The sequence below is a fragment of the Opisthocomus hoazin genome, chromosome 6, assembly GCF_030867145.1.
Source record: "Opisthocomus hoazin isolate bOpiHoa1 chromosome 6, bOpiHoa1.hap1, whole genome shotgun sequence".
NCBI classification, from domain to species: domain Eukaryota; kingdom Metazoa; phylum Chordata; class Aves; order Opisthocomiformes; family Opisthocomidae; genus Opisthocomus; species Opisthocomus hoazin.
This window is the reverse complement of record NC_134419.1, coordinates 5,184,509-5,211,255: the sequence shown is the minus strand read 5'-3', so window position 1 is coordinate 5,211,255 and position 26,747 is coordinate 5,184,509. Positions and strand designations below refer to the sequence as shown.

Genomic DNA, 26,747 nt, shown 5'->3' with positions numbered 1-26,747 from the left:
AGCTGCATGTGCTAAGCATCAAGCTTTGCACTTCTTCCTCCTTCTCTACCTCCCTTTTGTCATCTGTGTGATTTATCTCCCAGTTTGTATTTCGGGCAGCTTTATGGCATAACAAATCCAGGCTAAAACTATTTGTTTCTCAACTTTCGAGAAATACAGAGTATAGGTAAAAGTCCGGTATATCATTTTGACCATCCACCTGCCAACTGAATATTATTTTCCACAGTATATATTTTAATACTTCCTCCCATCTGAATATCCAATGTCCTAAGAGACATGATTCATACCATCACATCCTCTGCACTATGATGAAATGCTGCCAAACACACCCCTAATTTGTATTTATTTTTCACATTGGCACACTTCATTGCAAACTTATGTCTAATTTGTTTCCTTCTGTTGCACTCTCGGTCTATTATTTCCGTGCCAGCTGTGTGCTTCCAACTAGCTCTCGCAAGTTCTACGAACACCTGCATTCCTATTTTCAAGGTGAAGGCATTTTGTTCTCTTTTTGCCTATGTTCCTTATTTCTCTCTTGTTTTTTATCTGCAAATCTTCTCAAACTGAGATCATTAATTTGCACACTTACTCCCTCTCCCAGCTCATTAATGAAGAGGTTAAATACAACCGGACCTAACACCTTTCCCAGCAAACCCCATTAGGTACCTCTCCCGACTGCAACACTTGGCTATCCATCATTCAGCTCCTCTTGCACAGCCTCTTGGCCACGCTTCGCATCGCAACGCTCACTAAACTAATTTGTCAAATAGATTTCTGAAAATGCTATCTCCAATGCTTTGGAAAAATCCAAATTTATGACATTAATTGCCTTATCTGCTGCCAACAGAGCGGTGATTCTGTTTTAAACCACAGTGCGCTTTCTTAGGATTTACTCTTTCTAAACTTCTATTCTTTATTGCACTTAGTTTCATTAGCCTTCTAACACTGGTGATTTTAGCTCCACTTATTTTACTGATGATAGAAGATATTTTTCAAATGGAACTGCCAGAATCACTTTACATACTGTTTTCAAACTGATAGTCTATTAGCTTTTCACCAGGTAACCCGTGATTCCTCCAATTTTATCAGCTCCACTTTACTATAATTTGCCCGTTTTCTTTACACAGTGACTGCTAATTAAATCCCCGCAGGTGAAGTTCATTCCTCTGCAGAAGACCAACATAGGTGTGTCTATCTTTAAAGTCTTGTTTCAAATGGAAGAAAGGGATTTCTTTCTCTGTTAAAGAAAAGAAGAAAGGGGGGGGGGGGGGGGGGGAAGAGCAAGTGCAGTCAGTTGAGGGTGTAGGTACCCAACTCAGGGATGTTGTCTTACACCCTTCAGCTGAAAATCCCACTTAATGCTGTTTTAGACACACGGACATCCCATCGGCTGGCCCTGGCTACTGCTTCAGAAGGTACTAATTAGCTCAAGGCTTGTAACATGGCACCTCTAAACGTTACACGAGCCCATCAGCTCCTCCACTGCCGCTCCGCTGCAGAGTCTCCAGCTTAACTCCTTGGGCTCTGTGACTCCACAGCATCTGCCCTTCCTACGCTGCAAAGGGTCAAGGGCTCTCACTGTGCTCCTCCTCACCCTTCATCCCTTACATCCACATTTATTCCCTCTAGCCTTGCTACTATATTCTTGGATGCCAGAAATAACGTACAAAATATCCCTTCACAACTGCTGGGCAAAATATTGCCCCGTCATAATGGGGCTATCAATCCTCATTCCCTGGAGCCAGAAACTAATCTTCCTCTTTGCTACAGAAATGTTTAAGAATTATTTTAGCACCTTAGCCATTTGAGTTACTCTTTAAATAGACCCTTCTCTTCACTTATTGCAGGCCTGCTCTCCGTCTTGAACTTCCTTGTCCTTTATAGATTATTTCTAAGGGAGCTTTTTTCTTCTTTTTGCTGACTCTAACTCCAGCTTATCTTTGTCCTTTTGCATTTAACTCAGCTCTGTATTCCTCTTTCACTGCTTTGGCTGTTTCGACACACGCTTTTAGCCTCCGTCTCTGAGAAGTCCCTCTTTAAGGCACAGCAATCACTGATTGTTCCATATATCCCTTCCAGCCATCCCACTTTACCTCCTAAAACTTTCTTAATTCCTCAAAATATGGTTTCCTGAAACCTCTGTATTGCGGCTTTCTGTGAAGCTAATATATTGCTTCTTTTATCTCTGGTTTTCATTTTCGTCTCTATTGTGCAAGCGTGTTTGTGGTTGAGCAAACCCATCTTGTACAATTTCCCAGCTGCATCTACAAAGGCGCTGAACTTGATAGAGACGTAGTGCAGTCTGCGGTCATTATTAACCCATTAGCTTATAACTCACCCGCCTGCTCGTTCCCCTGAGCCTTGCCTGCCTGGTCCACCCACTTCTGGATGGATAAATGGGATGCAGCCTATGACACACCTAGCTCTTTCTCACGCAGTGTGGAAAGCCTCAGCAAACTAGTTGAGAGCCTGTAATTGAATTAAATATAAAAATATTTAATTAGATTAGATTTAGATTAAAAAGAACTGAGGGAGAATGTGAAGATACGGTTAAAGCAGGAGTGCAAAGGCCAGCATTACAGAAGAACCTGGCCAAGGCATTAAGAATTTGTACTAACGGTTTTCCTAAGCAGCATATAAAACAATAGATTTTCTTTTATTCTTCAAAGCAATTTTTGTTTGGATTAGAACAGAATGTAGTTTTCGATCTTCTCTATTGTACGATGAAGAAAATGAATGAAGACAAGACCTCAAAATGAAAGGACAGTTATGTACATCATAACAGCTAATGACTAGCACATACTTTAGGGATATGGAAGCTGCAAAGAGACTAAATTATTTTCTGTGGATAATACATGATGGTCATTTAAAGCCACGTATATTCTCCAGCTGGTTGCAGTCTTGTTAGCTGTCATTCTGACAGCAGAGAAATAATTCCCATATTCTATTGGCGGGCAGCTTAGATTCCCATTTGTGGACCCTCATGCAAATTCTGGCATTAGTCTGAATGAGCGCACAGCCCCTCTTCTGCCCATCCCCTGCAGTGTTCTGCATCCGTCACTAAGGCCTGCTCTTCACCTCCTCCCCTCTTTGCTCAAAGGACGCAATTTCAGCTTCTCAACACTGTTTTAATATCTAGAATACCTGCTTGAGCGGGGTCGCCCATCTCTGCGATGCTGTGCTAGCTTCACACAGACCTGCAGACTCAGTTTTTGATTCTACAAACACTCCGACATAGGCAGTTTAACCAATATAGATTTATCGCTTAGAAAGGGCAAGCTACACCCCTCCGAGTCCAACGGGCGCCATCCTCCCCTCCAGCAAGCGCTGGTGCTAATTAGCATTGAGGCCCTCTGAGATACTGAGGATGCAATCAATGGAGCATTCCTCCAGTCCGTGTCTCTGCTGAGCAAACTGGCGTTTCATCGCAGGGGCTACTCTCAACTGCAGCCAGGAACAGCTCAGCCCAGCTCAGCCGGCGAGAGCCGAGGTCCCACACGGACCTGGTCCCACACAGACCTTCCCCCAAGCCATACCCTGGTCCAGGAGCCCCAGGTATTTCAGCAAAGTTAATGATCTTGAGGGCCACTCTGATGGGTACTGCTGGACTGACCACGTTTACCCACCTCACAGCTAAAAGAAAGGGCTAAGCTGTGGAAAACAGTCAGATCTACTAAATTTTGGGTGTAGACGAACCCCTCCCAGGGAGCAGGAGCTAGAGCCATTTCAGAGCCCAGAGGCTTCCCGGCAGTCTGGATTTGAGCCATCGCTTTCACAGCGCACGCAGGGAGGATGGCATGACTTCAGCTTTCCTCCCATTTACTCTTTGCACAGCGGAAAGATAACTTGTGCAGTTCAGAAAAATCTGTATTCTTACAAGGGAGTTGTTCTCCTCTCGGTCGGTAAGCCCTTACACCAACACACACACGCCGAGCAGGCGAGGAGAAGCTGGGACCCCTCAGACCTCGTGCCCTGGATTCCTGGTGGCTTCTCAGGGTGGGCTACTTTGCAGCTAAAAACTGAATTGCTGACAATATGCAAAAGAAAGAGGATTTAGCCAGAACACAAATAACCTTTTGGCCTTAATTTGTTCTTCAATTTTACACTCCTCTTGCGCTCCTCTGGAAGTCCCTCAATACAGAATAAAGTCACAGTGCCACAACGGATCTGCATCTTTCCTCCCACACCAACAACACTGAGTGCTCTGAAGAATCTCGTTTTTCTTCCAGTGATCACTCTGAACAGTGATTTTACCTCTCCCTTCTCTCCTAACCCACCCCAACACAACCAGAATAGAAGCAGTTTTCTCCCTTTTAATCTGACATTGTTTAACAATGTTGCTTCTTGTGAAAATCTGTTGACATTATACAGAGATAAAATACCAGGTTTCCTTGTTCACCAACAATTTCTGTTCAGTTTTAGCACTTTCTAGCCTCATCTTAAGAATATATGACAGAAAAATATAAAGCACAGCTAAGTTTTTTCAGCAAATTCTTTTCAGGCATTAAAAAGAAGGGGAACATCCAATAATCACGAATTGTTTCAGCTCATCATCTACGCCAAGGAAGGATTCTCAAACCTTATTCCTCTTACAATGGGAAGCTGGTAACATCTCTGAAAGGAGCATTTAATACTTCTAAATATGTAAACAATATTGTTCTAAGAGTCCGGCTCCTTCTGAAGGACAGAAGCAAAATACATATCTGTGATGACTCACTAATTTACACAGCTTTGTGGGGTGTTCAGATGACCTAGTGATGAGTTCATTCAGACGTGCGTACTAAAACAAATTAACAGAAGATTTGTATTTAATTATCTTAGGAATAGACACTTCTATTTACACCTTCTTTTATTTTTATTTTGTGATTGCCTAAACACTTTTGTGAAAAGAAGATGCTGCCTAACAAGGCACCGCAACTAAGAGGTTAAAAGCAGATTAAAATAAGCAGGGGGAGAAATTGCTCTTTCTTGTAGTAGTTGTCTACTGGGTAATAAACGCTGCAGAATTTATGCCATTTTGGAAAAAATACCATAGAAAACAAAATATTGCAGGTTTAAGTATCTTAATTATGGAAATTTCATATTCAATGAACTCTTGCCAAAATAAACTGTGCACATTATCTAAAAAGCAAATGTTAATTAAAACTGTATCTTGATAGCCTTCCTGGCTCACAAGGCATCCTGAACGTGTGAGATTAAACAAGGTACTTCAGCTGCAATCAGTCCTCCGGCAATGGGTTTCACTTCATTTTTTTGATGTATGTAGGACCAAAAGAAGTCACCACACATTGATGGCCCCTGGCAGCACCTCATCTTTTTGTCTCTAACATTCTGAATCTACAGTACATATTTCACAGACTCCATTACAGCTGAGAATAGGTTCACGCAAAACTCTACAATAAACAAAAGACTAAGTTCCAAACATTAATTAGCTGCTTCACACAAAGATCTCCATTTATCATTGTACCCAGTGCACACAATAATTAAAGCCATAAAGAAAAGAGGATGCATTAGTATTTCTGTACTCCACAGGCTCTGAGGAGGGATGGCCACGGGTTACTGAAGAGGCCAGCAAGTTCTTATCCAGCTTCAGCTGGGGACCAGGTAAGTCACTGCTCTTCTTTGCATCCATTCTTACGAATTCAAGAAGAACAATAATATAATGCATGTGCAAGTAAGGAGAGAGACGGTCCACTGCCGAGGTTCTCACCCAAGAATTTGGTTCAGTACTGTGTTCTGCACACATCTCTGTAGGTTTGTCTCATCACAGAGACACTTCAAGAGCAGATGTAACGGGCGCTGCATCAAAGTACAAGTAAAGCATTGCTCTAACAACAGAATCCTGTAGCAATAAAAATGCAGGTACTTGGGCATATTAAGGTACATAAAAATGCATCCAAGCATGCTGGAAATGCCTTTATGGCCTGTGGTACAGCCTGATGTACCACGTCATTACTGCTACATCCACCCCAGCGAAGTCAATTAAGGAAACACAGGTGGGCATCCCAATGCAAAGTCAAAAAACGATCGTTCCCCCCGCATCTGTGGCCTGGTTTGTGCCTCTTGACCTCATGCACTTGAATGAGGCCTGAAAGGTGGGAGCTCAGTTGCTCTCACTCAAAGCAGGAAGAGCAGCGATCCATCCACCGAATCCCGGGGCGTCTATTCCTCTTCATAAACTACAGGTGAAATTTGGCCAACCATACTCCTACCCCAAGTGTTTTGGGAAGGTGAGGCAATCAGTTATGGGTTGAATCCACCTCCTTCCTCCCCAAGAAGAGAGCTGTACTGTCTTCCTCCAAGTATTTCTGGAGAAGGAGGGCAAGCAAGACTCTGAGGAACTCAGGTACAAATGAAGGAAAGATCATTGCCTGTAGTCAGTAACAGGCAAGATATCAAGAGACTTTATCAGAACCCAGTTACCAAAATAAGGCTTCTTTACATCCTGCTAAAAAAGCTGAAGGCAAACATAATGCACCATGAACACTGACATGTTCACGACAGTAAAAGAGGAATACATTTTCTCAGCATAAGGTAGTACATATCTACATAGTAGTATCATCATAAACCTGTGGCCAAAACATCCGCAGCCATAAGGCTTAGAGCATCCTCGATACCATCTCAGTTCTGTCTGCTTCATAAAAAGCTTCCTGTTAAATACACACATACAAGCACTCATAATCTCAGCTGCTTCACTGCCAACTTCTCCATCAGTTGATTTCAGAAAGAAGATGCTGCAGTTCACATGCAATTACAGACCTCTGGAGCTCAGCTACAGAGGCGATGACACACATCAGCTGCAGCCCTTCACACCTGGCCAGGCTCTTGGCTCTGGGCTACACCGTTTTTCTTCTAACATGAATTAAAGCAGACTGCATACAACAAACTGAATATTTCGGTATCAGGGTTATTCAAAGGTCAGGCCAGAGATTTTGCATGTCCAGTTTCCTGCAGTCTGTGGCAAGCTTGTCAGTATTTAGATTTCTAAGCAGGTTATCTTCAGAGCATTTTTTCCACATGGATTTGCATAAAGAATACTAACAAACTGCAGTAGGGGTCTAACCATGTTTTACAGCTATTTCCCAAATCTTGCTTTTCCCACAGCAGATGAAAAGTCTTTAAAGCTACCTCTAAAAATCACACCATGAAGTGCAAATCTCTCCAGGTTCATTGATCTGGGTGTATCAGTCAATACTGGCTGAGCAACTTATGAAAAACTCAGCGAAGCCAACAAGTTAGGCCCCTGGGAACCCTGAGTGATTTTCCAAATTGCTTAACTGAATCTTCAGGCATCTAAACACCTTTTAAACTCTGGTCTGGGGTGTCTTTAACGCTCAAAACACCTTACCGAGACACAAAAGTGCTTTTATTTCTGTTTACAGAAGCTTCTTAGCCAAAATCTCAGAGAAAGCTGTAGTTTAACAGGTTCAAACCGAGGTGTCCCACGTCCTAGGGAAGTTTTATAACCACCAGCCTCCCAACACAGCTGGTCCGGAGTCTTTTTCAAGGATTGTGTTTAAAATCTTAGGCCTGCAGCTCTCTGTGGGAATGTCAGCTTGTAAGAGAAATACTGAGCTTGGAGTCTGAACTCATGACTCCCATACACCAACGAATTGCACAGCCCCTACATCACAAAGCTGACCCTATTTTATTTGATCTTAAGATGTTCCTAAATCTTGCCTCTTTCCATGGTCAAGGGATAGAATTTAGTCGCTGGTAAGCTATTCAGATTTCATACTTTAGGACATCAAAGTATGAATGATGTTTTTCAATTTTCTCCACTTAAGCTTATTAAAAGAAGTATTTTAAAGGGCATTATTCCCTGAAGTTACTGTATACAAAAATCCGCAAAAACCTTTCTCACTTTTGGCTTTGGGTCAACACTGAAAACAGACACAATATATTTCTTTAAGGACATGTCACAGAATTATACACCCATCACTTAAACTCTGAATGGCTAAAATACTGCCTGAGACAAAGGGAACCTCACAGCCCATTTGGTTAAGGGACGCTTTAGGGAAAACACATCCTAATGCAGGAGGATTTCCCGTCCACTGAATTTTTAATATTTTTTTTTCACAAGTTATCCTTTCCCACACTAATAAATGGCTGCAAACTGTAAAAGCATGATGATACCCTGCCTCTACAACGAGGCACTGCACCAGTGCTGTGGCCTGCCAGGCTGCTGCTGCTGAAGGACCCGCTCCAAGTCCCCAGGTCAGCACCATCCTCCTGATGCGGAGTCTATTTCCAAATCCCCCAGCACTGATCTTTGCTCCTGAAGGCAGCTGAAAACAAGCCGTATCATTCCCATTAGACTAAAAAGCACCAGTATCTTGTGAAGTTGCAGCAATATTGTTGGTGGATTTAAACAACCACCGTAAAAGCTTGCAGCGTGAGAACGGCTGACATGGCTGTGTATATCACTCTTTATTACGCTGCTGATAGAAATTTATATCTGTATGTGGAGCTCAAGCCTCAGAGCAGCAACACAACACAGCAAAGCACAAGAGTGTGTATTTTAGAGAGGGGATAGACACGAAGCTTGGTTTTGTTTGGTCCAGCGACAGTGCATGGGGATGGGACTGAAGAGACCAGGATCTAACAGCTGTCCGTGCACTCTGACTTGTGTCAGAACATCTCCTTCTCTCTTCTTCTTCCTTCTCATCTCACCTTTGTCCACCCTACCTGCCCAGACTGACAGCTCTGGGGACAGGCTGCTGTACAAACGATCTGCTGCGGTGGCTGTAGAGTGATCAGCACAGCCAGGGTCCCATTTCAGACCGACCTCACAGGCACTTCCCTAACGAGCACCGACATTCGCAATCACATCATTAATTCACAGAAAACACCAGCATGGGTTGCTGGTGCCACACAGCCACTCGCACCCCAAACCGGCCAGCTCAGTGTATGAAGGATGACTGGAATTTCTGTGGTTTACACGCTTTCCTTCGCACAGAGGGCTCATCAAGACAGCCACTTGTTACTACAGGTTTCAAAGAGAGTCCCGTAGGTGCCTCAGGCTCTGCAGTAAAGAAAGGAAAGGAAAAGAGAGGCCAGAAGATCAAGATCCACCTTGGTTTGGTTGGAAATAAAGCTTTTCTTGCTGTCGAGGTACAGTGGATTTATCGGGCGCTGCCCGGACCCACTCAGTGCACTTGCTGGGGGCTGGCGGCCAGCACAACCTCTTGCTTCCCCCCTCCCACCCAAGTCTGTGCTGGTCTGATGGCGGTGGGCAGGCTGGCAGTTAGCAGAGAGGTGGGGTGTCTCTGGTCACTGCTCCACTACAACGGAGCTGCTTCTGCTGCTGGAAGACGTGGACGGGCTCTGCATACCTAACAGCAATACGCGGAAAGCTAACACAGCAGTCCACATCTCAACAGGTGTCTCCGGGGTTCAAGCTCATCCAGAAGCCCCTCGGGATGGCACCTTCACGCTGCTGCTCTCAAGACCATATCCCAGCACATGCTAATGAACATCCTGTTTGAAGACAGCAAAGGACACCAATACCTATTTGTTGAAAAAGCAAATCTTCTTCCCAAATGACATACACACACACACACACAACCCTTCTTCACAATTTTCCCTTCTCCCAGCACGTCCTGCAGCCCACACGAGCGGTTGCAAGCCCAGAGCTGGTGGCTGAAGGAACCGCCTGGATGGCTTCGGGAGGCAGCCGAGGTTTTGAAATGGGGATTTTGGCTTTCCCTCCGCAGCATTTATCCAAGGCAGCATTGGCAAGGCTCAGGTTATCCACACTGCGCTGAGCAAACAGCACGCAGCTCATTTATCCGGAGGGGCTTTGTTCAGCTAGGTTTCACGCTCCCAGCTCCAACACAATGTTTAACTCCTCGAAGATACACTACTATACATTTAGATACCAATCACACAAGCCATCATTTTAGATGCCTAAGAAAGTAAAATTAAATACCACGGGGATTATATCAGAATCCAGGTTTAGCTAGTATTTCAGCTCTGGGTCATTATTTCATATGTATATATCAAAGGAACGTGAATATGGAATAGGCTGAGATGCAGACTGCAGATGCAAATGCCAAAATACTAGAAGACTAATAGATTATTTTTAAGGGGAGGGAATAGACCGAAAATATAGGAGAAAGTTGCTGAAATAAATCAACGGTGAGCGGATGCGCTTGGCCAAATGGCTTTTTTCTTCGTAGTCTAGCGATTTGTTTTATCCTTATGTTTCCCGAATCCAGTCAATAAGACTGCATTAAAAATGCATGGACCAATTTGATGTATACAACACTGGGTTCTTCAGCAAAGCCAGGGCATTTGGAAGGGCACAAGCACTATATTTATGTACGGAAAAGGAGAACAGAGGTTCGGAGAGGGAAATACTTGTCAGACAACAGGTTCCCCATGTAGCAAACACAATAAATTCCTCTCCTTTTGGGAGAAACAGCGTTCTTCATCAGCAGAAGCTGCCACGCTCACATGTAAGGCACCCACGGGGGGCAGGAAGAGTAATAGCACCTTAGAAGAAGAGAGCAGCCTGTATTTTCACCACTTCTCTTTGCCACTAGCTGTATTTCAGGACTCCCGTGGATGCAGGCTGGGGCGAGGCATCGCCTCTGGCTTTCGGGAAAGCTGGCAGACAATGAATTGGCATCAGAAAACCCAGCTGACATTTTCCAATTTTCTATCTGGACAAAGAGAAGAAAACAGCCAGTTTGCAGGGAGTGCCAGCTGAGCTGGGGTGTTTCACCCGTCGGGCTCAGCTGACAGAGCTCAGCGGCCGGCTTTGGACCCGGAGTTATTCGGGAGCATCCCGCCTCCGCGCCCCTCTTTCATGCACGGCCATTCCCGGTTCTGCCTCCTGCCGCCTCTCCGAATCCGGGAACCGGCACGACCCGTCCCACTGCAAGCGGCAGCTCCAAGCCTTCCCGTGGGCAAGCCGAGGCCACCAGCCCCTCCGCAGGGCTGCTGGCCCCTTCCAGGCAATCCTGGTGTCACCGGGTCCCAGCCGGCCGCCAGCAGACTGCGGAGGCAGCCCCAGCTCTGCAGGGCCCTTCAGCGCACCCGAGTTACCCCGAACCGGTTTCCGAGAGGCTGGTTCTGTCAGAGCAGGGCTGACGGGCGCATTAAACGAAGCTTGCTCGTAAAGGCCGGACTCTCCAGGGTGCCGCTCCCCAGACCGGGCACAGGCAGGACCCAGCGCAGGCACCAGCCCGCTGCCAGCCTCCTGCTGCACCCATCCTGCCGGACCTATTCACAGGCGGGTTACAAAGTCCTTTGGCTGGGTATTTCAGGTTTTTTACGAACCTGACCATGCGGGCCTTCAGGCTGAGGGATAAATCAAAGCAAAGGATCTCCGTTCGCTAAGAAAGTGCATTGGAGTCTCCTTCTCCGGAGATATTCAAGACCCGCCTGGACAAGGTCCTGTGCAGCCTGCTCTGGGTGACCCTGCTTCAGCAGGGGGTTGGACTAGATGACCCACAGAGGTCCCTTCCAACCCCGACCATGCTGGGATTCTGTGATTCTGTGATTGCCCAAGGAGAGGGGAAGGAGAGAGAGGGGGATGGACGCACCGAGACTCACAGGGGAAGGAGAGAGAGGGGGATGGACACACCGAGACTCACACGCTCTTCATAAAATCTGTCAGAGGACACAGGGCTGATTTGCAGCTCTGCTGTCACCCCGGGATGCCTACAGCCAGCCAGCGCTGCTCAGGAAGGTCTTCCCCGGCAGGAAGGCAGAGAACACATTCTGTGACACAGTAAAACATCGAAATGAAATTTAACAACAGAGGAAAACAACTTCTGAGAGCTTCTCCAGCAGCTGCAAGAGGTTTGTGCTGCTACAGGAACATCTGAATTTGCATGAAGCGTAAACACGCAGACACCCCGCTCCTGTCTGCGCCCAGAGCGCGCAGAAAATAGCACATGTTCCCTCCCTCGCTTCCCCCTCGCCGCGGTCGCGGCAGCGCCGAAGCCCTGCAAACGGCTGGAAGGAAGCAGGGCTGTCATCCAGCCGCTCCGCTGGGATGAGATTGTTCCAAACTGTTGTTGGGGCCCATTCAAGCGGCAAAACATTAAATGTTTCTATTATTTAGTGCATGCAGCTGGTTAAACCGAGCAGCCCAGCAGGCTAACGGGAACACGGCAATAACCAGGTCAGCCAAAGGAGGTGTGAGCGCGTGTGCGCGTGTATATATGAGGATATATATTGCTTGCTGCTTCTTATATCAAGTGTAGATTTAGGAACAAATAGCCTGTGTTGTAGCATCTTATACCACTGAGAGCTGTACAAGGCACTGATTAACTTTTTAAAACCTGCTGGGGAATGGAAGGATCTCTAGGAAGGTCGTTCAGGGGAAAAGCTGCCCTTAAAGGAAAATAAGATACAAGAGCCTTCATGTAGCTTTAGGCAGAGCGGGCCGGCCATGCAAAGGCCTCCTGGATTTGGGGCTCAAGTGCCTCGCAGAAGGAATCACAGAATCACAGAATCCCAGCATGGTCGGGGTGGGAAGCGATCTCTATGGGTCATCTAGTCCAACCCCCCTGCTGAAGCAGGGTCTCCTACAGCAGGCTGCACAGGACCTTGTCCAGGCGGGTCTTGAATATCTCCAGAGAAGGAGACTCCACAGCCTCCCTGGGCAGCCTGGGCCAGGGCTCCATCAACCTCAAAGTGAAGAAGTTCTTCCTCATGTTCAGCTGGAACTTCCTCTGCTTCAGTTTGTAATGTATTTCAGTTTGAAATGTATTACTCCTGCATTGTGGAGTTACTGCTGGAGCATTGGTCTCGGTCAGAAATCACTCCCTGTAAAATTCCAATGTTTCCATATTATTTTTTGACTCTTTGGAAGCTATTTCCACCATCTGGACTTATACCATCATCCATCATAGATCCCCTCCTAAGTGTCCTCTCTCTAGGCAGAATCATGAGGTGCTTCATAGCCATTAAAAAATTATCACCTTAGAGTCTCCATAGTGTTCCGCAAACCAGCCTGTAAACTCTCCTAATATTTAGGGTGACAAGTAGGAAAAGCGAAAGCAAGTAGGCATTTCAGTGATGCCAGGACTAGTTGCTCAGTCACCTACCATTTGGTTTAAGAAACAGTCTGAAAAAATCAAGCAGAAGTCTTCAAGATCCAGGTATTTACAGAGTAGGTGGACAAAGCGCACGGTATGATAGCAGACAGAATGATTTTTTATGTTATTTCTGCATCTGATTTCCTTGGGTTTATGGCACCTTTGGCACAAGCACACAGGCACTGCCCTGCACCGTCTGCAGCCTTAGCTGCTCCTCGGTCCATCCAGAACGCCCTGGTAGAGCAAACACGCTGCCTCTCACCGACCTGCTCCTCCGATCTACAGTGAAATAAATCATAAACTATTTCATTCTATTAAAATTCTATTCAATTCTGACTAACAACACAGGGAGGTATATTTACTGTATACTTTTTTTTTTACATTAGAAATCCTGTTCTGCAAAAGATCCGTGTTCTGATATACTGACAAATTTTTAAATTTTGACATTCAGCTTCATCCCACTTAAGAGCAAATCTTCCCTATTTTGAAATTTTCAATGCTGGAAAATCCCGCAGAAAAGAGCGTTTCATACAATTTATAAAATGCTCCATAGGTGAGTCGCCTACTTTCATAAAATGAGGAGACTATTCTAAATGAAAATATGACTGTCAATTAAATATCAAGACATTCTGTTCCAAAAACTTTGAAATGAGATATTTAGACATCGTAACATCTTTCCCTAGATTTCTCAGAAAATAAATAATGCCAAATTTAACCAATTTCACAAAACATTCCTGTTCCAACGCAACTGCAGGTCTCAACAGAGTATGGTATGTCAAAGTTTCTGCAGTTAAATTTGCTTGAAGATGAATTAATAAGGTCCACAAGGTTGGGCTAGTACACCCACGCAAGTTTCACAGTTTTCCAGTTCCAAAGGTTAAACTTGCACGGTATACCAGTACACCACAGTACGCAAGCTCAGAAAATGGACTCTTCCATTCCCGTTCTAACTGTTCGCTCCCCTCAATGGCATATTTTTTCCAGCTCGTTCTTGTTGCATTCTGCTGTGTATTTTTGGCTCCTGTGTATCTGCTAAGGTAAGCAAACAAAACTTGAAAGACCTATTTCTGCTAAATCAAACTTCTGCTACAGATTCTTTTCATCTTTATTTTTCCCCCCCTCTTTTAAGGTTCAGCTACTTACTATGGTGGCTTTCACGGCCTTGAAATCTGCTTCAGAAAGAAGCACAACATGGACCCCTGTTGATAATTAGCCTCCAGTTTGAAAGCGCGGGAGAAGGAGGAGGTTAATATCCCCCATCAGCAACTACAAAGCGAGGCGGACAGTCTCATGCTGCCTTGCTCTCCGTCTGACGGCAGCAAACCCGCCGCTCTGACACGCAAGAAACATCACTGGAAATTGGTTCCTGCATTTTTCAAATGGAGTAAGAGTTCCAAAGTCATCTCGATACTACTCCAATTTTTGCATGTTATCCTAATCGGATACCCCGATCCCTCCCCTGGGTGCTCAGATAATATTCACATGCACTAAAATCCCTTCCAGATCTCCCGGGGGAAATTCCCTAGGCTGGAGGTGGCAGCGCCCAATGGAGAAGGTACACTCGGAGGCAAACGATTCGCACCCAAAGGTGGGAGCTACCTCCTCACCTCCCTGATCTCTAGCGAGGGGAAAACAGCAGGAGAGGAACATTCCTGGAAGGCCCAATCCATAGATGCAATCCATAGGTAACGCAACGGGAACAGGACGGAGTAACTAATTACATTTGGAGTGTGTGTGCAGTGCACTTTATCGACTAGACCCCTTCAATTGGTATTTATGTTCTTGCTGTCTGGAAGCCCGAGGCCTTCTCTGAGTGATCTTAGTAGATGAGATAAATAGAAATTATTTTACAGTTACTGATCTGGTTACTGACATACATGTTTCTTGTTTGTAAATGTCAATTTATTAGCATATGAAGGATAAATTCCTACAATTACTTAAATAACTGTATTTTCTGAAAAATCATTTGAAAGAACAAAGTAAAAAACCAACACGAGAACGTATTTTCACAACCACTGAATCTGTTGCGAGGCTGCTTTGGAAGATACATAAACCAAAGCTGACACCATACTTGATCTCAGCCAAAAAGCCTAATAGCACTGTTATAGCCCATAATGTTTTACATCTGACAGCGTAAAGGTCCTGTTTGTGCATCTATCAATTATTCATCACCTTAGTAAAAATTACTACCCACACAACCACGCTCCATGCCAACCGCTCACGCTGCCGCCTGGGATGGCAAAACCAGAAACCGCTCAGGCTACGGAATCATTTCCAAGTCGGAGGACGCTTTCCCTGCCCAGGCTGATCTGCAGTCAGGCTGCTACGCCAGACGTTGCGAGAGCTTGAAAGTGAGCACAGCCCTAATATGAGCGGGTTGGAGAGTCGAGCAAAGAAACCATCTATTGTCCCCTGTCTCTGGAGCTTTAGCACTGCTCAAGGTTACCTATATTCCACATTTTCTAAACCATATTTTTAGCTTGAGAGGTGGATAATCCCTGTACATAAGAGCTATTGGCAAGTATAAGTGTTATTCAAATCTCTAAATCACAGACACCCGCAGCAGCTCTTGCACACTTTAGCATTCATAGGTGGCTTACTCCATGCAGGGTGGACAGCCCAGTGCTGTGCCCCGCAGTTAACAGATTTTTCTGCTGTAAAACACTCTTCCTCATGCCAGCCTGCACTGAGCTATCCAAAAGTTGCAGCTTTCTGTACCACTCCCTGTGTCCTGACCTAGCGAGTACACAGCATCGTGTAACCTGGGAATACGGAACACGGAATTCAGTTCTACGTGGGACTTCACCTCCAAGCGCGCAGGAAGCGCTGCCTGTGCTCAGGACCCTGGAAACGCTCTGAAAACGGGCACGCACCGGACTCTGCACGCGAGGAGAACCCGAGGAGCGGCACAGCTCTTGCTCAGCGGGTGACGCAAGACGTGGTGGACAGCAAGGCCGAGGCACCTCGCGAGGGTATCGACAAGACTGCGTAAACATCGGAAAGTGAAATCAGCGGGTCCAAAGAGCAAGATTAATGACAAAAACGCACATGGTTTCCCCCAAAGGTTACACAGATGAAAAATAAGAATCATCTGCTTTCAGAAAATCTTCCCCTGGATCTTGCAGGAGTTAGGATACTTTTTCACAACCTCTGGATGTTGCTGACAGAGGAGTGGCACGTGGGAGGGGCGTCTGCATCGCGGAGCCTCTACTCTCCATGATGCCTTGTCTTCGTAAGTAAAAAATAAAACAGCAGCTGTGGAATAAAGCTGTAACCCATGCAGAAAATGATTTTAAAATAAATATCTGGTGCCTTTCTTACCAGAATAGATCTGAAAATGTTTTCTGAAGGCGAAAGAATAATGAATTATCAATAGGCAACGTGGGTGGAATCACTTGTGTTCCATCTGCCTTCTAGCTGCCTAAATCCCGCAACTACCACAGTCACACAAATGCTCTATAGCTACGGTACGTGAGCGGAGAGACCCTGTATGTCTCCTACTGATTTATAGATTAAAACCCTGCTTGGAAGAAGCCACCTACCAAGACGTGTTCAAGTTTTTACAGTCCTGATTCAAAATCAGTGGGAGTCCTGCCACTGATCCTAACAGCAGTCGGATCACATTTCCCACAGAGAATTACTTAGGAATTTTAACACAGACACTTTGTCAGGAAAAAGAACACAACTGTAGAATATGTACTGAAAAAAGGGAATTTTATATTGGCAGGAAGATAGATAAAACACCCTAATAGGTGTTTTTTTCTTCTCTGATTTCCATTATTCATGGGACTCTAATGATGCCTTTCTGCATGCAAGACAAAAGTAAACCATTGCCTCCTGATAGCAAGCATGGCACTCCGTCATTAACATAACGTGAATATGTTAATGCAATAGTAATTACTTACCCTACTGCAGTCAAACCCCCTTGCACTGGAAGGGTATCACTGTTTCAGTTTCATTTTCACCAAGATGACAGAAAGGGCCCCGAGATGATTGTCTGTTTTCGTATCATATTAATGAAAGTGAATATTAACAGAATTGGGAGGGAAATTAGGAGCAAACCCAGAAAGGAGCTAAAACGATGCCCTAACGCTGTAAATAAATTGATACTGCTACCTCATACTTTCCTCTTAGGACCAGCCAGAAAGCAGACAACGGCAGATAACTCGATCAGCACATTCAGGCAGTGTTGGCTCGTAATAAAACTTTCAAAACATGCAAGCTGCAGTTAAATTTAATCAAGTGAATTTCACATCCACAGCAGCCTCTACAAACAATTAAAAAATCAGGAAGAATCACAATTTCAAGGCAACGTCGACAGCCAAAGAAAGCGTAATCCACATTTGCATGAGGTCCTCATGCATCTTGTCACGTATCTGCACTGAGATCTTCTCCCCATTTGGCACAAAACTTTCTTACTTCTCAAACAACTACTGAATAAAGTCCGTAACTCATTTATCAAAACAGCTCTCAGCCAAAACGCTGAACTCTGCGGGCCACGGTAATGAATTACTGACTTTGGAAAGAAAAGTTTGAGACAGATATGATTAACTTTCCATGCTGGAAATGTGGCTGCCCTGAAAGGGCAAGGAGTGTTGGGAACTGCAGATGGCATCCCGGAGCTCCGCAATGCATCCGGAGCATCTTACGTTCCCTGGGGGGATGTTCGCACTGTGTCTGCATCTAGACCTGGAAGATGCCATTGGAATGGCAGGACCCATCATCTGTCTGTGATTTGTACGTGATATAACTCGGTAACTGGATGGGCTGCAAGAAGGGGATAGAGAAGCATGAAATGACATGTGAAAAGTAACAATTAAAGAACGAATGCGGAGGCTTTCTATCTCCAAAGAACCTGCTCGGTTTTGCTGAGGTTATCTGAAAGGATACTCCTTGCCAGCGAGGATCCAGCCAGCCAGAGTTGAAACACGATTTTTTTTACTTTTAGGTTACAAGGCAATAGTGCAGGCGAGCAGGGATGTTGCTGAAATCCAACTCAGTAATGGAAACCTGGATGAAACGCTTGCTGCATCCTTATCACCTCTCCGCAATTCAACACAAACGCCAGCAGCCTAACCACGTGCGTAAGACAGTTGAAGGAGTTTATGTTAGTTCAGCCATGTGTTGCTATTCTGATAAAGGACAAACTGACTCACCATTAGAAGCCAACAACAGCCTTAGAAAACGTACTGTTAAGCATGTTTTTTGGTTTTAAAAAAAATAAAATACATTTGATGCATTTTGAAACGATGAACAAAAAATAAAGTCTGAATATTCACCCATGTTTTGAAATGCAGAGAGCACACTCAACCTGCAAAATCACCCATGCTCTGCTGAAGTCCTTCATGTCCAGACTTAAATTATTTTTATTCTTTGTCAGTGATAAAATGATGCTTAATATTTTACCTCTTTTCTTCTCAGCAAGACTTTTTCCTTGTTTTGGGAAACAAACCTCGTTCCCTAGGGAGTATGGCATCAAACAGCTCCTGAAGCAAAGAATATTCTTTGCAGCTGTTCTGCACAGGGTTCATCTGTTGTCTGACTCCAAAGCGACTTGTGCATCGCTAGGGTCAGAGATCATACGAATGGAGAGAATGTCACATAAGCAAGTACCAACAAGGACAAAAACAGAAATATGGGAACGGTTCCCCATGCACCAAGAATGAACTAATGCTAAACAAAGGGTAATTACACTCCTGAAGTAAAGCTGCTTCTAAATCTAAGCGGTGCAATACAGTAGTATATCATTACCAGGCTCCTGGTACAAGCACAAAGAGCAATACAATAAATAAAACCAAAATTCCATACCCCGTCTGATCTCTTCTCCAAATTGAAGCATCTCAAACATTACAGCAACGTTTTCTGTATTTCATTACAGAGTCCACACTTGCCACTTCCACACTGAAGTGACTGCAGTAAGTCATCATGAGAGAACATGGCTCAGTAACGGGGTGCATCCAAAACCTCAACACAGATACACGAAAGCATTGCTACCCAAAAGGTGAAAGAAAACACTGCAATGGAAATCTGAGCCTCATAAAACCTGAGGATTCTTGCACACCTATGTCGCTCATGAAAGTGGGATGCTGGGGAAAATAAAAAATATTGAAATATTATCACCTTTTAGAGACCCTTAAGGAAGCAAACAGGCAGATCAAAGCACAGCTGATTTACGAGCAAATCCCACCTATTCTTTAAAGAGCTTTCCAAAATTACCAGTGTATACTGGGGCTTTAAAAACAATGGATGAAAAAGTAGAGATGGAAGGGATTTCATTCTTCACATAAAATAATCTCTGTGTAGAGCATATTAGCGTTCCTTTGAGGGGCTCTATAAAAGCCCCTACGTTAGAGAGAGAAGGAAATATATTGAAATTGGCCAAACTAATCCACAGAGCTAAAAGACTCAACAAAATGTTCGAATACTTGCTCTGCAAGTTCTTCTGGGCTCCATCATAAAGCCTGGGTTATTTATAATCAGCCATAAAGAATAATGAGGAGGGGGCACAACAGTCCTTTTGTGACGTCCCTTCAAGCCCCCACAATTCACTTGCTTGTGAGGAGCACATCCTGCTTCGCTCCGACAAACAAGATGCAAGATCACACGTCTCCAGAGACGGAAAGAGAAAAGCCACAGAAAAGACAATCACGTCCACTCTTACGTCCAGCGCTGTCATAATTAATGACAGCAAAAAAACCTGAAGGGCTATTAAGCCCTGTGCCTCAGGGGTTAGGTCAGTCTCTAAGTATTATAGATCCAAAGGGGACCTGCAGGGAATCGCATTATTCCATACCTCCCTCCTGCATGGCTCTTACACTTTCCCCCAAAAAAGACTGTAATCAATATTGTCAGAGACAAGATACTGGAACAGATGGACCTTAGGTCTCACTCAGTTCCTGTGCCTATACTATTATTAGAGGAGAAGCTGTCACAGGTATCTAAATGGTGATGGAGCCCCTGAAAATGAAAGGGCAGAAAAAAAAGGAATGATGCAGCAGGCAGTTCAGCATCTGCTCCTCTTCCCTTCTTCTTTCAAGCACAGAGGTAATGCTTTGCATGGCTTCACAGAGCTTAAGGCTAGGACTCCAGCCCCATTCCCAGGAAAAAGAAACAGGTTTGTGTACAGTGTAGTCCATTTTTCCTAACTTTTTTCCCTATAAGTTCAACAGAAAGCTCTGAAAAAGTAACTGATGCTGCCTCCCAAATGCCTTCTTCATCGCAGCTGCCTTCCAGGAGAAGGCCACCTGGCCCTGCACGTGGAAACGAGAAAAGAAATTGCAGCGTCAACCCCCTGGCCGGTAACAGAACATATTCATTATGTCCACAGCCTTCAAGGAACTGGTGTGTTTGTGCATAATTTAGTAGGTAGTTGCAGGAGTTCATTGTTATAGGCTGAGCATCTACTTTAATGGTTATAGATACAGTCTGAGTTTTCAGTCTGCTTCTCTGTTTCTGAAGGGGAGAACACTGCAAATAGCTATAGGAAAACCATGGTATAAATCACACAGAATCACAGAATGGTAGGGGTTGGAAGGGCATGGGGCACGGGGTGGGATTTCTCTGCAGACCTCTTTGAAGGGTCTTTCCAGCCCCGGTCACTGCACCGTGTCCCATCCCATGCCGGATGCGCTGCCTGCTGTGACACTGCTGCGGCTCCAGCCGCACCCCCGAGCGGCTCAGACCCCCGGCTGCAGGCAGAGCCCCACGTGAAGCCCACAAAAGCCCTCTTCTGTCTCTTCACCATGAACCAAAGCAACACCATTCAAAACCAAGAGGTGAACGTGCCACTGCAACCGTGTCAAAGTGTGACCTTCCCTCCTCCCGTCTTGCCCTCCCAGACTTGGGACTTCAAATCCCAAGTCTGAAAAGGCACCTCTTGAGGAAAGGCTGAGGGAGCTGGGCTTGTTTAGCCTGGAGAAGAGAAGGCTGAGAGGGGACCTTGGAAATGCTTATAAATATTTGAAGGGTGGGTGTCAGGAGGATGGGGCCAGACTCTTTTCAGTGGTGCCTAGCGGCAGGACAAGGGGCAACGAGCACAAACTGAAGCAGACGAAGTTCCATCTGAGCATGAGGAAGAACTTCTTCCCTCTGAGGGTGATGGAGCACTGGAACAGGCTGCCCAGGGAGGTGGTGGAGTCTCCTTCTCTGGAGATATTCAAGACCCGCCTGGACAAGGTCCTGTGCAGGCTGCTGTAGGTGACCCTGCTTCGGCAGGGGGGTTGGACTAGATGACCCACAGAGGTCCCTTTCAACCCCTACCGTTCTGTGATTCTGTGATCTTCTGATGACGAAGGATGTGGCTGGGAAGTGTCAGAAGTTGAAGGACAGGAGCGAGAGGAATTAAACCACCGAGGGATGCTGAAGTAAGGAACATGCTGCCAGCAGTTCGGTTAATCTGTGCGCTGTTTCTAGTAACAGTTTCATAAAAGTGTAAGTTTAATAACACCTAAGCCCCTTCCAGAAAAGTGCTCATTAACTCAGTGTTGCTGTCTGGTATATCCTCAAATTGCTACCTTTACAAACCTGAAGAAAACTTCAAAGACTGTGAGGCTGAAGACCAAATATTCACTGGTGTCTTAAAATGAAATCTAAGGTAGGGCAATGAGCGGAGGAACAGTTGGTGAACAGTTGGTGAATGGATATTTTTATGCAAGGAATGCCTGAAGGAAAGAGAATGAAAAAAACTGTGTAGGAAGAAGGAGCAATTAATATGCTCCTTTTTTTTTCCCTTACGCTTATTTTGATTTAAAAGTCTATTCTTTCAGTATCACAGATTAAGGTCGCTATACAATTTACCATGGAATAAAACTTGGTCATAATGGTTGAACCACGAAATGAAAGGGTCTATGACAGAGTTTTTAATTATTCAAAAATGATAACAAAGATATGCTGAATTAATTTTCACATTTTTGCATTTCTACATTTCAAATGAGTATGTGTGTAGATACCATTCCATTCACTGCGAAATGGCAAGCATCCTTAAGGGCAGTTCCCTCGTTAATGCCATTCCTGATTGGGAAGGCCACCAACTGTAACAACGACTTGCTAAAAACATTAAACACTTCAACGTTCCATGGGAGCTACTCTCACCAAACAGCCCTGACTTCCCCTGAAACGTATGCAACTGCGAGCCTTAGATGCCGAAAACTACTGAAATAAAAAAAAATAAAAAACAATTTAAAAAATACTCTGGATCCAAATTCCCTCTCGCATCCTACTAATTACGGGGCACGGACCGTTAGGTGTGAACTCTTGTCAGCGTAACGAGAGCTGTGAGGCCAGTACTTGCTACAGCAGAGCTGAAACTGCATCCCCGTTGTTCTCCCCTCGCTGTTGTTCTCCAGCTGCAAAAAAATATGAACTACAATTATGCAATTGTTCATTTCCTATTTTTTGCCACTCAACATAACACTGCACGTAAAATCTCCGTAGAGATAACTAAGTAAAACACTAGTGTGTAGAAGCTAAAGCGAGCGAGGCTGCTCCTTGCGGATGGCAGCCACCTTCTTGGCTCTCCAGCACCGTCTGTTTATGTGGTTCATTCCAGCAGCATCGTCCCAGTGTCCACAGCTGTCCCAGTTTGGTGCATGCTAGGAGCGTGTAAACGAAGACTGCCGTTATTGGAGTTAATGGGTTACAGCAGTGCAAACCAGCAGTAACAGCAGCCAGACTCGGTGGTATTCCTGGCTGAATGTTATGCCTGAAAATTAGATTTTCAAATAAAGTCTTTGGCAGTTTTTAATTGCTTACTACAGATGTCCCTATTGTACGACCTTGGGGGACTGTACACCCCCGTGCAAAGTGCCAGGGGGAACCTTCCAGGGCTGCAGGGCCCTGCCTGACGTAGGCACGATCAGAAACCGCAGTTACAGAGCCGCGGAAAGCAGCAGATACCAAGCGAATGTGGAGGTGAGCTGGACCGGACCCTCCCCGCTGCATTTATCCTGGGGGTGATATGCTGGCTTCCAGCAGGGATGAGGAGAGAAATCTTCACATCCTCCACATTATTATAAACAAAGAATCAAATCCAATCCCAAGGAACTTGTAGAGGTGTGTGAAATGTGGGCAATTTTATCTGTACCTTGGCTCTATCAAGAAGTATTAGTAGCATATAAATACGGTTGTGGAGGGCAGATGCAGAGAGTTTAATAGCTTTTTATTAAAAACATGCTCCTAGGAAAAGCCTACAGAGTCTTAATTTTTTTTTTTTAAACTATCATCATTTTTAAGAGAAGTTCCACTCCTGAGATACATTTTCACAACTGGAACAGAAACAAGCCATCCAACAGCTAGGGAGAAGAATGGAGAAAAGAATAGTCAAGTGAAGATCACAGAGGAAAAGCTGTTTAAGAGTCTCTGCAAGAGCAGGACAAATATTGGCATCAAATATTTATGGACAGTCATTCAATCAAGGCCCATGAGCATCCTTTCAAGTATTCATTCTCCTTTTTATTCACTACTTGCAAAAATTATCTGCATGAGCAAGGTCTAGCATGACTAGATCTTAGTGTAAAATATGTATACTGATTGCAAGCACTAAGTTTTCATATTTGGGGAGAATCTGACATTTGTGAAGTCCATGGGAATTTTGCTGTGTTTCAGAAACACTGAGATTTTACCCCAGATGTCTTCTAGCTGATTTCAAAGCAAGAACAATCAATTCTGCTGGCAACAGGAATAGCAAATCATTCGTAATCTTTCTTCGACTGAGACAGCTTCTGACAAAAAGTCCATTTCCCAAGTTACCGTGAATAACACAGGGACTTAAAACCAACTCCAGTTTGGGGATAAATTCTATATAGTAGCTACTTGCTTGGACACAGTTAATGGGATACTGCAAAAAACAGGGAAAGCTCTTCCCACACCTATTCTACACCCACACACATATGTGTGCGCACGCACACACACATGCAAATACACTGGGTTTTTTTTGGTTTGGCTTTTTCCTTGTTCAGACTTGTGATTTAGGACATTAGTCTCCATGTCTGAACTTCAAATTACAGTAAATTGCAGAGCAGTAATTTCCAGGAGCTGTCTGTGTCCTCCCTCTGAAGAGACCCGCCGGGGATTTTCAACGCGCACACCTTTTACAGGACCAAGTCCTTATTCACAAAGTCCCCATACACTCCGAATCCTCTGAAATGTTTCAGATGTGTATCCAATATTTGCAGCTTAATTTCTCATGGTATCGTTTTTTAAATATATGTATATATTCCAATCCTACACATCTCACTGCACACGTGCGGTGAACACCAGGTACATTTGTACTGGGAACACTGTACTCTGTCATTAAGAGCTGTATTGACAGCAAACAAGCTACATATCTTTTTTTTAACAACATATAATTTTGCTGTTGTTTGCACGTTTTCTTCAAGACATATTGGATACCATTTGCTTTTCATTACAAAAAACGTGCTGACAACAAAATCACATATTCCTGACACACAAAAGAAAGAAGAAATAGCTACCATTTTTGGGGCAGGGGAGTTGTTACATGGGAAACTTCGTACATCGCTACCCGGGTATGCAGAGCTCGCTTGGCTTTCACTCACACCAAAGCAGGTAGCACATGCATCTATCCAGACACAACAGAGGTGCTTGAGGCTTCCCAACCCTCCATCCTTTTTATTCATATTGCAGTGTATTGATATATTTTTTTTAATTATCTGAAGATAATTAAATCTGGATACCAAGGGTAGCCAGATGCAAACTTGTCGGAAGATTTACAGTTAGGCTGCTACATTTAGAAGTGTGTTTGTACCTACAAAGCCTGTAAGACAGCACTGCAGAAGGGCCCACGCCCCATGCTATGTTAGCCAGGTGAACTCATCACACGAGTGCCCAGTAGCAGTGTCAGTGTAACATCCAACTTAACGACAGAGATAATTTCTGATTCTTTATATTCAAGACACACCTAAATCCAAGATCTGCAGCTAGACCTAAATCAAAATGTGTGTATAAGAGCCTTCGGAGAAGGCAGAGCCACTATTAAATGGTATAGATCTTCAGGTGAGGTGATATACAGCTCCACTGGAGTCAAGCAATAATTTTGCACCATCTGCTCTCCCTTTCAATTAAATTCCGACTGTACACACGCAGTCCATACCCACGTACCACTCTGCTACACTACATCGGTGGTCCCCCAGCTGGATCGGGACCTGGTGGCGGCTACCTACAAGAGAAAAGGCGAGAAGCCAAGACAAGTCCGTGTCTACATATCTGGAAAGTGGTACCCGACAGGAAGCAGGCAAACTGGTACCCCTGGTATCTCCTTATAAAATCCCCAGCATATACTGGAAGGCAGACCCAGAATACTGGCTCCAGGAGTCTACAACAGATATTTTTTGGTGAATGTTTGAACTCCGCAGGCCAGGTACCTGCTTCACACTCTTGCTTTATGCTCACAACCGTCCATGCAAGAAGAGCAAATCCCAATAGCTCAGGACTTGCCTCTTGGTCCAAACCCTTCTCTGGATGTGCAACACTGGAAGCATCAGGGCTATTCTGCCCAGCCTCTTCCCTCCATAGTTTTCCAGGCAGGAGGATTTTTAAAAAAGAGTTGGGCCGACAAAAAGAAAATACGTTGAAATTGGCCAAAAAGCTGGAATAACAGAACAAATTCCTGAAAAAGCAGCAGGTCCCTGGGCTATGGTGATCTCAGTCTCCACCAGCTCGGGGCAATCCACAGCTGTACTGGGCCTGTGACACTCACCAGCACACTGCAGCTCTTCCAACTGCAAAGCAGACTGAGGGACAGCAAGAGAGTACAAAAGTAGCAAGAAGAGAATTTTCTTCCTCTGCCCATTTTTAATTGTTATTTCTACCAAAAGTCCTCCAAAAGAGTAAGAGCGTTCAAGCCCCTGGATTTTACTGATGAAGAGAAAGTCAGACACAGTTTCTGTTTTGTCCATGAGCTGTATCGACTTCTTATTACCAAAAAAGCCACACTGATCTCTCTGGAGCTGTACTGTCCATGTACTTGGGTCTAAAATATCTCTTTTTTTCTAGTGTGGTCTCTCTCCCTTTCTCGGTTCCCTTCCCCTGTCCTCTGCCAGCTGGTTGGTAGCTAGTGCAGCTGGCAGGGATGCCAAGCGCGTTGCTGCAGCGGAGCCCTGGGCATTAGCAAGGATAGTAATCAGTGGTCAGGGAAGCGTGCATTGAACACGCCAGCGACACTGAGCAACAGGGCCACTGCTCTTTGTATCTGTGCACTCCGACCTGCACGATGCAAAAGAAACTGCATATCAGAAAGAAGAACGAGTGGATAAGCACTAGAAAAATGCTCCTAGCAGTGATGACCTGCCATCCGCAGCACTTCTTTTGGCGTACATCAGCGTACCACCAAAGACAACCCTGGAGCAGGTGTATGCGTCTGACTGCCAGGAACCCCACGCCGTGCACAGTCACGACGGTCGCCGGTGCGGTCCCGCTGCAGCCGCCCACAGACCAACACCGCGCAGGAAGCACCCAACCGCTCAAGCCCACCAAGTCCATCGGGGTTCTGAAACTACCCACCTACCAGTACGAGCACCGTGCCAGGAGCAGAAGCTCACAGCTCTTCTCCACTGCTGTGGAACAACACAACTGCACAGACAGAGCTGCAGGCTCCAGCGATTCAGGCTGTCTAGGGAAAAACTTCTTGCAAAAGCTGGTGTGTTTGATAACAGAGAGGAAAAACTGGGGGAAAAAATC

The 26,747-nt window shown here is 45.0% G+C and overlaps 1 protein-coding gene across 7 annotated transcripts in view; it reads right to left on the bottom strand.

The window, feature by feature from the left end:
- The window catches only part of DAB1 (DAB adaptor protein 1), a 482,616-nt gene that overhangs the window by 346,676 nt on the left and 109,193 nt on the right, over positions 1-26,747 (bottom strand). Inside the window, exon 1 of one of the 7 annotated variants that reach the window (XM_075424403.1) lies at positions 22,292-22,311. The exons of the other annotated variants lie outside the window; for them this stretch is intronic. The gene's annotated coding sequence lies outside the window, so the exon portion shown is untranslated. Of the gene's footprint in view, positions 1-22,291; positions 22,312-26,747 lie in introns of those variants that run through there. 7 annotated transcript variants of the gene reach the window in all.